General features: G+C 40.3%; 1 long non-coding RNA gene across 1 annotated transcript; it reads left to right on the top strand.

Annotated features, from left to right (window-relative positions):
- The first annotated feature begins 707 nt into the window (after positions 1-707).
- LOC148127831 (uncharacterized) lies at positions 708-10,061 on the top strand. Its single transcript, XR_015741132.1, has 3 exons — positions 708-932; positions 5,870-5,990; positions 9,387-10,061. It is a non-coding gene; the product is annotated as an uncharacterized LOC148127831 (long non-coding RNA).
- Positions 10,062-16,314: the final 6,253 nt, after the last annotated feature.

Consider the following 16,314-nt stretch of genomic DNA (forward strand, 5'->3'; position numbering starts at 1 on the left):
GCCTGACGGTTACAGTATCATCTGCCTGTGGAGTCGGAGATCAGTGGGGCAGAAGAACAGCTGGAGCCTGTTCCTGCTGTGTGCATGCGCAGAGCTGTCAGGAGAAGGGAACAGTTAAGAAACAAGGGTCGACTCGGGAATAAAGGCACAGGTGGATGGTGAACAGCCCCTCCCAGAGGGAATAAAGAGGAGCAAAAGGGGAGTGCAGGAGACAATTCATTTGTTTAATTACTGTGAACATTTGTTTGTGGCTCAGAGACTCCTTGCCAAGTATTTTCTTGTACAGCGTTAGGCTTGGAAATTATCGGCTTGGTAGCTCTCCAAGCCTGATAAGGTCTGTGGTTGTAATTCACCCTTGAAAGACTGTTTGCCGGGACTTTGCTGGATGCGAATGATAGGAATTTACTTTAGCCTAATAAAAAGGGGGGTATTGTCAGGACAAGGAGTCTGCTTTGTGATTTTGTGAAGCCTAGGTCAGAACAGGTTGGTCTGAAAAAGAATACATGTGAAAGAGCTCAGAACAAGAGCCTATTGAAAAGAATGTGGCCCAGCAGCATAATGCCAAGGCAAATGTAATTATGGGCTGCGTCAACAGAAGTATAGTTTCCAAGGACAACATAATTTCATTATTCTATTCTTTTTGGATCAGGCAGTATGAAGGCTACTCTGTCCACTTCTGGGCACTACATGTTAAGAAGACTTCAGAGAAGCTGGAGTACTTTCGGAGTAAGGCAAGTGAAGAAGGACAGAAGGACAAGAGAAGCAGCCCTTTGAAGATGTGTTGGGCATCTTGCGGAAAGACAACGGAGAGGAAGTATCAGAGGCCCCTTCAAATACCCAAGAAGTATGTCATACAGCAGGAGGTCAAGACCTGTTCTCTCTCATTTTGGAGTGCAGGGCATGAAATAATGGATTTCAGATTCTATCTGAAGGTAAGAAAAGACTTTCTAAGAGAGAGAGCAGTTTAACAGTAAAACCAATTATCTAGAGAAGTGACAGGCTCCTTTTCACTCAAAGTATTCATGGGGAAGCCAGACAGCCAGGGGTGGGTTTCTACCGGTTCGCACTGGTTCTATAGAACCGGTTGTTAAGGTCACCAGTAGTTCTAAGAACCGGCAAAATCGACCCCTGCTTGGCCCCGCTCCTCTCCGCCGCTCCTATGGGCCAAAAACCGAATAGTAAAATAATTTTTATTTATGTGTTTATTTATTTCTTTAGTATCTGTTTTGTTTTTATGATTAAAGGTTAGGGTTAGGGTTCTTGTTACACTGATGTTGCTAAATGTAACAAGAAGTTGCCTGTCTCCCTTTTAGTAAGTTGCTTTTCTTTATTTATATATTTTTTTACTATCTGATTTTGTTTTTATTAATCATAAAAACAAAACAGATAACCAAAGAAATAAACACATAAATAAAAATTATCTTAATATTCATCTTAATGTTTCTTCTTTGCTTAAAGAAACATCAAGATGAATAGTAAAATATTTTTTATTTATGTGTTTATTTATTTCTTTAGTATCTGTTTTGTTTTTATGATTAAATACATAAATAAAAAGGCAACTTACCAAAAGGGAACAGGCAACTTCTTGTTACATTGATGTTATAGATTATCTGTTTCTGCTTAAATCAATATATAGCAACATCAACGTAACAAGAAGTTGCATGCATTCATAAATGAAAATTTTTAAATAAAAGTGTTTTTTTTAAACATAAACAAAAACATAAAGCATAAACCATCTTCAGTTATATAGTGTGTTGGTTGGTACAAATCACTTGTGCACAATCTCTGCAGTCTTTCCTTTCCAATTTGCACAAATCCTTATATCAAGCTAAACAGTTGGCCACTAAGAGAGCACCTGGTCATTAAGTGAGTACCACTTAAATTTGGGTTGCCAGCCAGATGGCCACCTGCCTGGGCCTTGCCAGGGCCTCCCCAGGCCTTGGAAACTGGCAAAAAGCACTTGCTAAGCAATTGGCCACTAAGCGAGCACCTGGTCATTAAGTGAAGACCACTTAAATTTGGGGTGCCATCCACATGGCCACACCCACCCCAGTCACATGACCATATAGCCACACCCACCCCAGTCACATGACCATGATCATGTGATCAAAATTCAGATGCTTGGCAACTGGTTCATATTTATGACAGTTGCTGTGTCCCAAATCATGTGATCCTCTTTTGTGTCCTCCTGACCGGCAAAGTCAACGGGGAAGCCAGATTCACTTAACCGGGTTACTAACTTATCAGCTGCAGTGATTCACTTAACGACTGAGCCAAGGAAGTTTGTAAAATGGGGCAAAGCTCACTTAACAAATTCCTCACTTAACAACAGAAATTTTGGTACTCAATTGTGGTCGTAAGTTGAGGACTACCTGTAGCTAAGTGCTATTGCTGTCATGAGCTGCACTAGCTGTTCGTTTGCTTTCAGATCTGATTCAAGTTGTTTATCAGTACCTTTAAAGCCCTTTGTGGCAGTGGTCCCCAACCCGCAAGTCACGGACTGATCTTTGGCCTGTTAGGAACTGAGCACAGCTGGAGGTGAGTGGCAGGTGAGTGAGGGAAACTGAAACCATCCGCCCATCCTCCCTCCCGATCCGTGGAAAAATTATCTTTCACAAACCTTCCCCTAAATGTCAAAAAGGTTGGGGACGTCTGCTTTATGGCATAGCTCCAGGCTATCTGAAGAACCATCTCACTCCAATGGGTTTGGCCCGCCCCACTTGTTCCATTGTTCAATGCTTTCCAGCTGTCAGGGCCCAGGAGAATGATCTTTCCTGCTGTGTGGCTCTCACTCTGTGGAACAGTGTGCCCCTCGAGGCGAGATCCGCCTCATCCTCTTGATCTTCTGTGAGGGCCTGAAAACTTGGCGCTGCAAATGGGGCCTGGAGCTCCGATCCGAGTGTTCCACGTTGGAGGTGGTTTGTGGACTAGGAAGGAGGTCCCACCCTGCTGTATTTTGGTTTTTGACTTATTTCATGTTTGTCCCCCTTAACATTCAGTGTTTTTCACATTTGCTTTCACCATGTTGTAAGCCACGCAAAGTCACTTCAGAGTGAGATGGGGAGAGCTTATAAATTTAATAAACAATAGATGATAGATAGATAGATAGATAGATAGATAGATAGATAGATAGATGATAAAGCAAGCAGGCTTTCCTGAGGTCTCAATTGCTTTAACGCTTCAAAAAAATAACCTGGCTCATATCTGTTTGATAAAGTTTCACTTTCAAATGCTTTAGAGGGCCTTTGGCTTGCTTCTAAAATTGCCAGCGGTTTTGTTAATTATGACCTACAACAGAGTAGCATTTTTAACGGAAGGTGCCACTTTTCTCCCTGTGGTGTTACACCCAAATAGCAGGCACCAAATCATTGAACCACGATCGGCATTTGAAATGATACATCCTCCACTCCATAAACAGATCGCTGAACCGTCCACTGCCCTTTGGTGTTGGGCCATCAATATACATTTGAAATAATTATATAGCAATCCACAACTTAGGGAATCATAGCACAAGTTACTCGCTTTTGTTGTAGAGACATTGTACATTCCACTTATTGCTTCACGGATGATCAACTTCCCAAATTTGAACCTGCTGCTCAATACAGCGGATCGGTTTGCTGTTGAGTAACAGCATTCAGCCTTGGCACTACACTGGGAGTGCTGCATCGTCAGCAGCAAGCGGAAAGCACCAAAACAGTAATTGCAGATAGTCAACCTGACCTTCACAGCTTTCACATGGTAACCATTTTCCTGGGTATAAATTATCTGCTGGCATTTCAATCTCTGGTCGATCCACCAATCAACTATGTGCTAGGCTGGCAAAATGGAAGATTGCTCACAGATTTGATCAGCAAATTGCCCTTCCGTATTTCATGGGTGCAGAACATGAAGAGATGGTTGAGAAATGCAGCAGCTAACTTCCACTGCCCTCTTTTCCTTTCCTTAGTGTCGCCAGGGATAAGGGCAATAAAAGAAGTACACCAAGGAAGGAAATGAAGACTATTGTTCATGTTGCAGATTAATGTTTGTTCCTACCAAAACTACCTCCACTTTGTAGTCCAGAGGTCTACAGCATAGCTGGCTGGGGAATTCTGGGAGATGAAGTCCACAAGTCTTAAAGTTGCCAAGTTTGTTGTAGACTCTGTTTTTGCTTACTTTTGCCGACAAGAAGTTTCCTGGAAAAGCAACAAGAAAAGTCAGAAGCATGGGGGTGGGAGGTAGACTATATGAAAATTTTGGAACAAACCATTATATTTTGTTAACCAGCAAAATGGACTTTGTAGACTTTGCTATCTCCACTTTGTAGACTGTGCTATCTCCACTTTGTAGACTTTGCTTTTATTTACTTCTGTCAACAAGAACGTTCCTGGAAAAACAACAGGAAAAGTCAGAAGCAGAGCGGTAGGAGGAGGACGATATGAACATTTTGGAAGAAACTATTTTTCCATGGATGACGTGAAACAGAACATCCATGAACATTCAAACTTCTCAAGATGTCAGAGTGAGCATTTGATGAAATGTGTACAGTGAAGCAAGCCAACATAACCCGAATTTGCCCATTTCTGTTTTCACTAAAGTCCAAATCAGGTAGTAAATGTTATGCCTGAACAAGGATAATGTCAGCCCTTTTAGGTAATCCAGACGGAAAATCATGAGTACTAATACTCAAATATTTTGGCTACCTAATGAGAAGGAAGGACTCACTGGGGAAGAGCCTAATGCTGGGAAAGATTGAAGGCAATAGAAGAAGGGGATGACAGAGAATGAGGTGGCTGGATGGAGTCACTGGAGCAGTAGGCGTGAGCTTAAATGGACTTCAGAAGATGGTAGAGGACAGGAAGGCCTGGAGGAATGTTGTCCATGGGGGTCACAATGGGTCAGACACGACTTTGTAACTAACAACAACAATACTATCTTTAATGTAAGGTTATAATAACAGAATCTTGCAGATCTGAAAGAACTTCCACCTTCCCTTCCCCACCGTTACTTTCCAGAGAACTTGGGAGGGCGCCTTGTGAGATGCTTTCTCCAATCTCAGTACTTCTTTCAACTTAAGATTTAATTCATCAGAATGTTGTCCAGGCTGCAGCTCTTCTGCCTGACCTCCAAGGTTATTCTCACAGTCCATTACAAATGTTGATCATGCCTGACAACAAAGTGAATTTGTGAATATGTTGAACAACCCGATTACAATAACAAATGCCTAAACTGGAATGAAAACAACAAACACACTCATTCTTTTTATGTATGTATAGCTGAAAAATATTCAAATGCCAGACCACTGACTGAAAAAGGATCCTATGGATTATATGGAAAATTTTCTGCCACAAAACATTACTCTTCATCAGGTTTTGGGTAGTTTTTGCAACCAATAAAGCCCTAGATGAGTACGAATAGGTGGTGCTCGACTTATGACCACAATTGAGGGCAAAATTTCTGTTGTTAAGTGATAACATTTGTAAAGTGAGTTTTGTCCCATTTTACGACCTTTCTTGTGACACTTGTTAAGTGAATCCGTGCAGTTGTTAAATTAGTAACCTGGTTGTTATGTGAATCTAGGTTCCCCATTGATGCTCTGCTTTCCCATTGACACATGAAAATCACATGACCTTGGGACACTGGAACCCTCACAAATATGAGTCAGTTGCCAAGCATTTAGATTTTGATTCCTGCAATGGTCATAAGTATGAAAAACGGTCATAAGCCACATTTTTCAGAGCCATCGCAACTTCGAATGGTCCCTAAAGGAACTGTTGTAAATCAAGGATTAGCTGTATTAGGATTTTTCAATTAACACTTATTTCTTATAAATAATCCAGGGTTTCAGATCTCCAAGAAATGTCTTTTTCTCAGATACCACTGTAAATAGGTTTGTTGGGGACACGAAGGATTGTGATTTTTTTCATCCATCAGCTGCTTTTTCTGCAGTCCTTTCTAGAAATATGACGTGACTGTGTGACCATCTGATTTTGTTCCCCAAAGGATCTGAGGTAAAATTCTTTAGCATGTCTTGTTTCTAGCTCTTCTTTTTTTGTTTGAGGCATAGTGCATTAGTTCAAATTAAGTGGGGACCTGCTGTCTTCTTAAATTAGAATTCTTCTCCTCTAAGTTTGCTCTTCTGAGTACCAGCCAGAAACATGTCAAGCATGACCTTCTAATGTCTCTTTTCTATTTGAAATGTTCAGCCAGTCCCAAAGTGAATACAGCTAGTCCTCAACATACAGCTACAATTGGGACAGGAAGCATGGCAGTCGTTGAGTGAGTGACGCCGGATTTTACCACCTTTTTGCCATGGTCATTAACTGAATCACCATGGTTGTCAAGTGAATCATGCGATTGTTAAGGAAATTTCCACTGACTTTGCTTGTTGGAAACCAGCTGGGAAGATCAAAAATGGTGATCATGTGACTCTGGGGTACTGCAACCATCACAAATACATGCCAGTTGCCAAATGAACAAATTTTGATGAAGTAACTGTGGTGGCTTGGCAATGGTCATAAGTACAAGGACCAGTCTAAGTCTTCTTCTTTTTTTTTTTCAGCAGTGTTGTAACTTTGAACAGCCACCAAATAAATGGTCTTCAGTCAGAGACTATCTGTATGGGCATCCATAGAACCAGAAGGTTATGTGTTAAATTCCTTTAAGATTGTAAACTTAGTTTTTATTTGAAACCGAAAGCTGGGAAAAAGTAATTCTACTTTTTGAACCAAATTTTCATCACCATTGTTTATCCATAAACTACTAAAACTCTCGTGGCTCTTTGTTTGTAACCTTTAGTTGGGTGAAATGGTGCGCCATAGGGAAACCATTTTTGAATCGACATCCCTCGAATGGTGTTCCATACTAGCAGGCTTGAAGACCTGCATTCCTATTGGTCCGGAAGAATCAGGTCATGATTGGACGAGATAAGCGCTCGTGATTGGTTCATAAGGGGCTTGCCGCGATTGGGTAAAGCCAAGCATGGCAAGCTCAAAAAAACTGTCATTGGCTGCCTAGCCGCAGCCGGCTCTATAAAAAGAGCTGCCGCGACTAGGGTTTCCGTCTCAGAATCTGTTCGCTAAATAAAGAGCTGTACTTCATTACTCGTGCCTCGCCTCTCTATGGGACCCACCGACCAAACTTAACAAATGGGGTAACTAACAGAAAGTGTCCAAAATCTGGGCCCCATGGCTCACATGGAGTTAAAATATGGCAAAGTTGTGGCCATTTCATGAAACATCAGTCGTTTCCTACTACACTTTCCAGAATTCTGTATGTTGCCTGGCACAAAGCAAGAAGCAAAGGGTGCAGCTGCACCCGTTTTCCCGCCTCCCTCTGGTCTCTATGTCCAATTGGCTAGTGACAAGGTTTGATGGTGAACAGCAATTGGCTGCTTTGGAACCAAAGCTATTAGATTGATGGCAGACTCCATCCCCCCTCTCCCTTGGTCTCTGCTCTCCATCACTGATTACTTTATCATTGTTTATGTTATTGTTCTATCATTTTTCTTCTATTCTTTTCATTTTTCTTCCTTTTTATTATTGTAAACCACCATAGCGTAGCCCAACAGCAAGATAGGCGGCTAATACATTTAACAAATAAATAAATACATTTGAAACCTCTTAATGGCATTGGGTGAGAAGGGAAGGAGGAATGATTGACATGGTTACCTGCTGTGAGTAGAGCTGGCTGGGAGTCACTGGGAGTCAATGGTTGATTATTCTTCCTCCCTGGAGGGAGGAGGGCCTTGGGGACATGCTAGGATGGGGATCAGGGATGCAGTTTTCCTCACAGTGCCTTTGTTCCCCCTTCCTTCCTTAAATTTATAATTTATTATATGCAGGATGTACATTTTAAACAGTTGAACACGGTCATGCTGCTGGTGGAGACTGACTCTGAGGGAGAGGAGGAACAGCCCACAAGGAGTAGAAGTGTGGCTCTGGAGGTTGTGGAGGAAGCTGGGGAAGGGCAGAGGCTGGCTGAGCAGTCAGAGGAGGACCCAGGCCCATCCCCTATCCATCCTAGGGCACGCAGGGAGGAGAGGATAAGGGAGAGACATGGTCTACTCGGGAGGAGAGGGCCTTGATCCTCTTCATGGGCTGCAGCTGTGACACCTGAATAAGAGTTTGGACGTACATAGTGGCAAACGCTGGAAACAAAGGATGTAAATATCTCAAGTTCATAGTTCCTCTCTGAGTTTGGCATCCTTTCCAGCGTGTGTTATCTGTTGACATCCCCCAGCCCTTATCTTGCCTGGTTTGTGTTGCTTTTTTCCTTCTTCGTGTAACTGTGTGGGAGGGTTTTTTTTCGTCTTCCGTCAAAGATATTCAGAGCTTGGAAGCAAAGTGAAGGAATAAAAGGGGCTTCACCTGTTTTCTGTGACTGTGTTTGTTTTGTAGCTACCTTGGGTCATCACAAACACTAAAAAAAATCTATGTGTGTAGATTTTGGTACTTGATAATGTCACCGCAAACTTTTAATGGAGACAAATACCTTACTAAAAGTTATGATTGCTCAAAAATGGGAAAATTAATTTGTTTTTGCAGCAATTTCCCCTCCTCCTTTTCTTTCTTTTGATTATAAGCTACTCTTACTCTTAGAGATTGCACAACCATGTGTCTGAAATGGTATAGGGTCTCCTGCCTGAGCAGGGGGTTGGACTAGAAGACCTCCAAGGTCCCTTCCAACTTTGTAATTCTGTTATTCCCCCCGGCAAAATGGCAGGCAATTCTATGGGTCAGGTGATGGCCTCACTTGGGGCTCTGCTGAGGGTTGTGAGGGGAGGAGAAATGATACCCGTCTATATTATAAATAGAAAAAAAAGATGACCCAACCTGTCACGGGTTGTATAGCACTACTACTAAAAGCACATGAAAAGGGAAAATAATTAAACCTATAGATTCAACACATTAATCTTTTAATGTATAACAAAATGCAATGGAGCTGGAAACAACTTTTTTTAAAAAATTAACATTTCAATTAATTCAGCTAACAAGTTAATAATCTGTGGTTATTTTCTAAATTACTCATGCCCTGGTAAGTAACAAGGCAAAGCAATTGGAGATTGTTTGAAATGTCAAATGGCTCCACTTAATTTATGTATGGATTTGATCTTTCATGTTTGAATACCCAGAGGATATGGTACATGTGCAGAGGGATGTTTACTCCATCCACTGAATGTTAGGTATTTTACATTTTCATACATGAGTTGTTACTCTAATTCAGACTGTTCAAAGTGATCCAAAGTAGGTTGATTAAAATTGTACAATGCAAGCTTACATATGAGAATGCCAAAAGACAAATAATTAATTCAACTTCGTACATAATTTAATCTTTTTCAAATATTCAGAATGTAGTTCTTAAGAATTTGACTCATAAATTAATTTCTTTTTCCTTGTTATCTACAGGCTCTAAGAGAAATATAAAAAGGGATGGAAAAAGGAATACACGACTTTATGGAGCCAACAGATCTTGTTGCCAGACATATATGCCACTGGGCAATTCACCTTCTGTTCCTTGGACTCAAATATTTGTCATTTCCCTCCACCCAGGCTTCTGATGTAATGGGATCACTTTCTCCTAAGCAATGTTAAATGGGCTCTCAAGCATGTATTGTAATCATTCCCTCATATACTTCATTCATGTGCATCCAAACATAATATGCTTTGAACACAATTTGTAAACCTTAGAGATTCACACCAGACCAGTAAGTATTTCTTCACGGCTAGTTTCATAATTTCAGTCTCCCTATTAGGTACTTCTGGATCAAGTCAAAAATACTCAGAGTCCTATATTGGTATTAAGAGAGAAAACCTCAGTTCATATGTTGACCAAACATGCCTGCATAAGGCATGGCCTGTATAATGAGGGAATGATTTACTGAATATAAGTCATAATCTATACTAAGATATAAATCATCACACTGGAGGTGGGTTGATGAATTAAAAATCTCCCCCACTCCCCCACACACATCTGCTCCCTCCTTCCCCTTCTTTTGACTATAATTCTATTTTTCATTGTAATTTCCATTTTTACTGAAATATTTATCTTTTATGATTTTAATGCTTTGAATGCTGTGAGCCACCCAGAGCTGCTTCGAAATAGATGAGTAGCTAATAAATTTAATAAATACATTGTAAAAAAAATATGTACTTTACAACCGCAATGGCTCCATTGACATCCCAAATGAATCCCAGAGCTTATAAATTATTCTAATTTTAGTTTAATATGTAAAGAAATCCACTGATTGCACAGTTTCCCCTGAACCCTTTGGAATCAAATCTCTAAGGATGGCTAATCTTAATGGGCACCTGCCTCTATATTAAGATTCAAGTAAGGAAAACAAAGCCAATCGCAAAACTACGGTATCATTTAGCTTCTCATAGTAATCCCTCCACCTCCACACCCTCCCCAATTTTAAGGAATCGAGGAAGAAACAGCAGGGAGAAAAGAATTTGGTCCCTAGAATGCGGCCTTTTCCTTTTTCTTGTTCCCTCATAAAATATAACTTGTCACCAGAAACTGGAATGTTCCAATTGTCCTTTTAAAGGCAATTTCTGTTGGAGCTCAGAACTTAAGAAAAGAAAAAGTGGGTCTGTCTGACACTGATCTTTGAAAGCGTGATGTGACTAAAAATAAATAAAACACACACCAAGAAGCTTCCGCGTTCAGCATGGCAAAACAGCCCCAGAGCTGCATGGTTCTAGAGCTGCTTGCCACCTCACAAGGCAGGGTACATCATCATCATTGTTGAGGTAATTCCCCATTAGGAGAATGAGCACATACAGGGAGACGTATAGAGAGTAGTGTTGGAATAATACACACAGAGCACACAGATACACTGTACATTAAATGTAGGCTTTTACTTCCAGAAAGGTTTAAGCAAAGTCCAAAATAAGCAATCCAAAGTCATTCACAAATTAAATCAGTCAGTTTTTAATCCAGGGATAATTCAATAACAAAGTCCAGTGTCAAAAACAGTTCAGTATCAGACTTGCATTAAATCCAGTAATATGAGTCAATTAGAAGATATGGAGCAACGGCAATACTTCCCAACAGAAGGAAGCAGAGATACACTTACACTCTCTTCTGAGACTAAAGAATCCAGGTTTCTGGCTCCATCTTATGGCTGTTTGAAAAACCACACCCAATTGCAGTTTTTGCAATCTCTTAAAGACATAGTGCTAAAATGTTTATCCTGGTTTATATATTTCTAACCCAAATACCTGTTAGGTGACTCATATTCCTAACAATCATCATTGGCTCTTTTTGTGTGAAGCGCAGAGGACAGCAAGTTTCTTACAATGAATCCTAAAGAAGACAAAAGTGGTGCCAACAAAAAGTCAGTGATGGGGGTGAGATAGGCTGATGGAGGAAGTGAAGGCAACCCCTTCTCTTACCAAGGCTTGGAATTAGGAGCGACCAAGTCTAGAATGGCTTGAACTGAGGTGGGTTCTCGGCTAACAACTGTAGAATTCACTTAATGCTGACAACAGCGAGTTCCAGGATTGCCATCGCTAAGCCATGTGGTCATGTGACATTACGCTTTATGACCGCATCACTTAGCAATGGAAATTCTCGTCTCAGTTGCCATTATAATTTCAGGACTACCTGTTGTCTATATTAGGAATGGACTAAGCTTAAGTTAGGGACGTGGTGGCTCAGTGGCTAAGATGCTGAGCTTGTCGATCAGAAAGGTCGGCAGTTCGGCAGTTTGAATCCCTACTACCGCGTAATGGAGTGAGCTCCCGTTACTTGTCCCAGCTTCTGACAACCTAGCAGTTTGAAAGCATGCAAAAGTGAAAGTAGAAAAATAGGGACCAGTGGGAAGGTAACAGTGTTTGTGCACCTTCGGCGTTTAGTCATGCTGGCCACATAACCACAGAGACGTCTTTGGACAGCGCTGGCTCTTTGGCTTTGTAATGGAGATGAACACCGCTCCTTAAAGCCAGAAACGACTAGCACGTTTGCATGAGGGAAACCTTTACCTTTAAGCTTGCCTGTGAAACTTGTGGGTACCAGTGACAGGTTTGCTCTCCTTCATGTGTTCTTAGGGGGGATTCTCCTGATAGGGCAGTCTCTCTTTTGGGGCGGGGGGATGAATCGGGAAGTCAGAGCTCAGCACCGATGAATGTCTTTGATCCTCCCGCTCCGCCTCTCAAAACTAAACCTCTGCACAAGACATCATAGACTGTGTATTTCTCTGGGAAATAGTGGTGCTATAATGATTTCATACGTATTTTTCCCAGCGTGTGAATTTTTGGCACACAGTTGCTTTAAAGTACAACACATTCTTGTTCATGCTTTAGCATGCATACCCTGTTTTAGCTGCAGGCATCTATTTCTGCATGGAGATGCATCCTGAGCTTTCTTGTCTTCAAGGCAGGTCACGTGGGGGAAAGTCAGAAGCTATACTTTTGGGCCATTTTGTTTTTTAGCACTGTCAGCTGCGGGAAGCATGTCAAAAATATAAGTTTACTGGAGAAGGCAGTAGACTAGCAGAATGCATCCATGAACACCCCCTTCATGTCAGAAGATATGAAGAAAACTCATTAATTCAGATGCAGTAGCAGCTGACCATCAGAAATGGGAAATGTGATACTACAGTGTCCAAACAGTGCATTTCAATCACATAACTGGATAACAGAATAACTAAATTGGAAGGAACCTTGGAGGTCTTCTAGTCCAACCCCCTGGTCAAGCAGGTGACCCTATATACCATTTCAGACTGGCTGTCCAGTCTCTTCTTAAAAACCTCTACTGATGCAGCACCCACAACTTCTGAAGGCAAGCTGTTCCACTGGTTAATTATTCTCATCTTTAGGAAATTTCTCCTTAGTTCTAGGTTGCTTCTCTCCTTGATTAGTTCCCATTTATTGTTTCTTGTCCTGCCTTCTGATGCTTTGGAAAATAGGTTAATTATAACGTGAAATAGGTACATCCTTTTCTCTACATCAGGGGTCTCCAACCTTGGCAACTTTAAGATTTGTGGACTTGAATTCCTTAAATTCCTCCATCAGCTTTGGTTGAAGTCTTAAAGTTGCCAAGGTTGGAGACCCCTACTCTACATCAACCAGTTAGATTTTTACTTGCCACAACAAAGACATTTATTTGATATTGCTTCACAGTTCAGTGCAGTCATTTATCAAATAAATTCTTTACATTCTAATGTTTATTTTGGCACCAATGTTATTTAAACACCAAGTCTTAGGATAAAATTAGTTGCTTTCTCACAAATCTGCTGGTCTCTGTAGCTCCGTTATGGCTATTTGCCTAGAAGAATTTTTAATACATTATTTAGTCATGCTAATGATTGATTATATATAATTGATGCCATAATTAGTGCCTAAGTGTGTCTTTTATGGCAGGATGCCTTGCAAGCATTTGCTTAATTCGGTGTTTTGTAAATTTCTCCAGCCTGAGGTTTGCTATATTCAAATTAAAGGAACAGTTCAATTATTCTTTTAAAAAAAATTGTGTATGGCAAGGGTGAATTATTCCAAACGTTTTGTTGCTGTAAGAGTATTGAATTAGGTTATTGGGAATCTTACCTGATACATATAATAAAAATTTGAAGTATTTGATCATAAATGTATTAACAGCGGCTAGGATTGTATTTGCTAAAAAACTGGAAGAGTGAGAAAATTCCATCAGAGGAAGAAATTATTAAGAAAATATTGGATTGTGCTGAAATGAGTAAATTGACATTTGAAATTAGAGAACAAGAAGATAAACAATTTTATGAAGTTTGGGATCTTTTTTATCAATGGTTAGATAATAAAACATAATAATAGAACGTTCAGACTTAGGATATATATATTTTTTTGATATTATTTTTATAAAACTTTACTAAGATAGATCTGGTATGATCTTACGATTCATTGCAAAATAAATTAAGTAAATTATAGTTATCTCGTTAAAGTATGAATTAATAAAATTATAGATAAATGATTTCTTAGTGATGATATTAGGTTATACAATTATTGATTGATAATATGAGTTATTATGTAATATAATTGTATTAGCGTTTAAGAAATGGATGCACACAAAAAAAGTGGTAAACCAACCGATACACTGTTTGTAAATTTATGAAGAAGGATGAAGTTTTTATGTTTTATGTTGTATGTCTTATGTTGTTTTGTTTGTTGTTAAAATAAAAAACGTGTTTTTTTTTTAAAAAAAGAGTATTGAATTAGGATCAACAACAATTAACTTTTAGAGAGTTGACAATGAGTACATTGTTGTTGTTTTATAAACTGGTTTTGAGATTATTATACCACAGTGGGTGGCAGGAGGGACGGTATCCCTGTTTTCAGTTACACAATCCAGCACTTTGATGACCCCATGAATGCTCATCCTTTCTATTTGCAAAGGAGAAGTTCTCTTGGTGGGTCTTCCTTAAAGTGGTTCAAGACCACTGGAGAGATATTTGCACAATGTTCCATTTGGCCACACTTCAACAACAACAAAAAGATAACAGGGACCACAAGCCATCTTGGAGAACCTCAGGAAATGCTCTTCTCCTGTGGAAGAAATTTCACAAAGCGCTTTTCTTTCGCAGTTAGAAGAAAATGCAGGATAATTTTTCTGCACTGTAATGGGCATCATCGATTCAGCAGAGGTATATCTGAAGAAGACAACACATTGCCTTTCCATCTAATGCAAAAAAAAGAACCCATGACATGTCTCTCCACTCTGGGACAAGCAAGAGACCTTGCCTACCGTTGATTCTGAAGATTTCAAAACCGAAGCCCTCCAGAAGCCCAGTTTCCTTGGGCCACCAATTTCAGTGACCAATTACTACAAAAGTAGCCTTTTTAGATTCAAGGAAGAGCCCATCACTCAGACTAAACTGCAGTTCTATTTAACACACAATCTATTGCTAGAACAAGGGTTTAAGTTTTCATTCCGTTAGATCAAATTCCACTCAGAGCTGTCCAAGGTGTTAACCAGCCTCCTAATTCTTGCTGTCTTTTTATTTTATTTGGCTTTGCTGAAGCTTCAGTATTGTCTCGCCTTGCTGACTCTACCCTGACGCTTTGAACATCAGACTTTACCCTGCTTTGCTGGCCACTGTTAAGTATTTCCTGCTTTGATCATAACTCTTCCCCCTGCTATAACCATTGTTTGAGCTGGGGCTGACTTGTAGAAGGTCAGAGCTGTGAATCATACAGAACTGATACAACTACTGGGTGAATGTAAAATTTATTTGGAAAATACAGGCCCAGCTACTGGATATCCTGATCTGAGATAATATGTAAAAAATATTTCTTTTTTTTAACTACCTTTTCCTGGAGTAAATTTAAGAAGCACTTCAGCTGCTTCTCACTTTGAGTCTTTAAATGCTTAAAGAATGCACAATAGGAAACATTCAATAGCAAGCTACCCACAAACCATAACTATCCATGATGGGCATGTATAAACTCAGGGAGTATTCTCAAATTGTCTGCAGCTTCTTTGTGTGCATAGACAGAGTTGTCACTTATCTGAAAAAATAGCCTGCAGCTGAAAAAGTCAAGTCATTGGGCCCTCAAAGCATGTCTTTTTCTCTCTATATATATACTCTTGTATTTACTTTTTTACATTGATCTAAAAATCCTCTAATCGAGGCATGGAGACCTTCCGGCCATGGGCCATATCTAGCCTATCAAAGAGGGAAGGGTCATCCGATCCACAAATACTTTGGCTCCATCTTACACCCACAACTGAGCAGTGCCTGGGCAATGGTTAGAATGCAGTACTGGACTGCATTCTGTTGACTGCCTTCTGCCAGCAGTTCAGCAGTTTAATCCTGATGGGCTCAAAGTGTCAACATTCCGAGTAATGCATCCATCAAAAGCAGAATTTGAAGCAGGTAGATTCCTCAAGGAACATGTTTACTGGAGACATCATATTGACAAAGCTAGTAAAAACCAACTTTAAAAGTTCCTGTGGTTTTTGCCCTAATTCAAAGAATAAATATTTTCCTCCCCAGATGTCACTGGTCATATTGTCCAATGAAGGTAGCTGTCAGGCTGCTTGGCCACTCCTCTCCTCCTTCAACTGCTACCTGTTGGGATGACCTTGGTTCCCACAAGAAACCTTTTTGTTTTGACTGTTACCCAGTCTATCTACTCCCTTCCCCCTCTCAGAGTTCGTGGCAACTATGATGCAGCAAAAGATGGCTTTAGCCAGGTTTGCTTCTGACTTGACACAAGTTTGACTCAGTTTTCCATCCTTCCGAGGCGGGTAAAATGAGGACCCAGATTGTTGTTGGAGCCAATATGCTGATGCTGTAAACTGCTCAGAGAGGGCTATAAAGCACTGTGAAGTGCTATATAAGTCTAAGTGCTATTG

This window comes from Pseudonaja textilis, chromosome 1, assembly GCF_049901715.1.
Source record: "Pseudonaja textilis isolate UNSWEBS1 chromosome 1, rPseTex1.2, whole genome shotgun sequence".
Taxonomy (NCBI): Eukaryota; Metazoa; Chordata; class Lepidosauria; order Squamata; family Elapidae; genus Pseudonaja; species Pseudonaja textilis.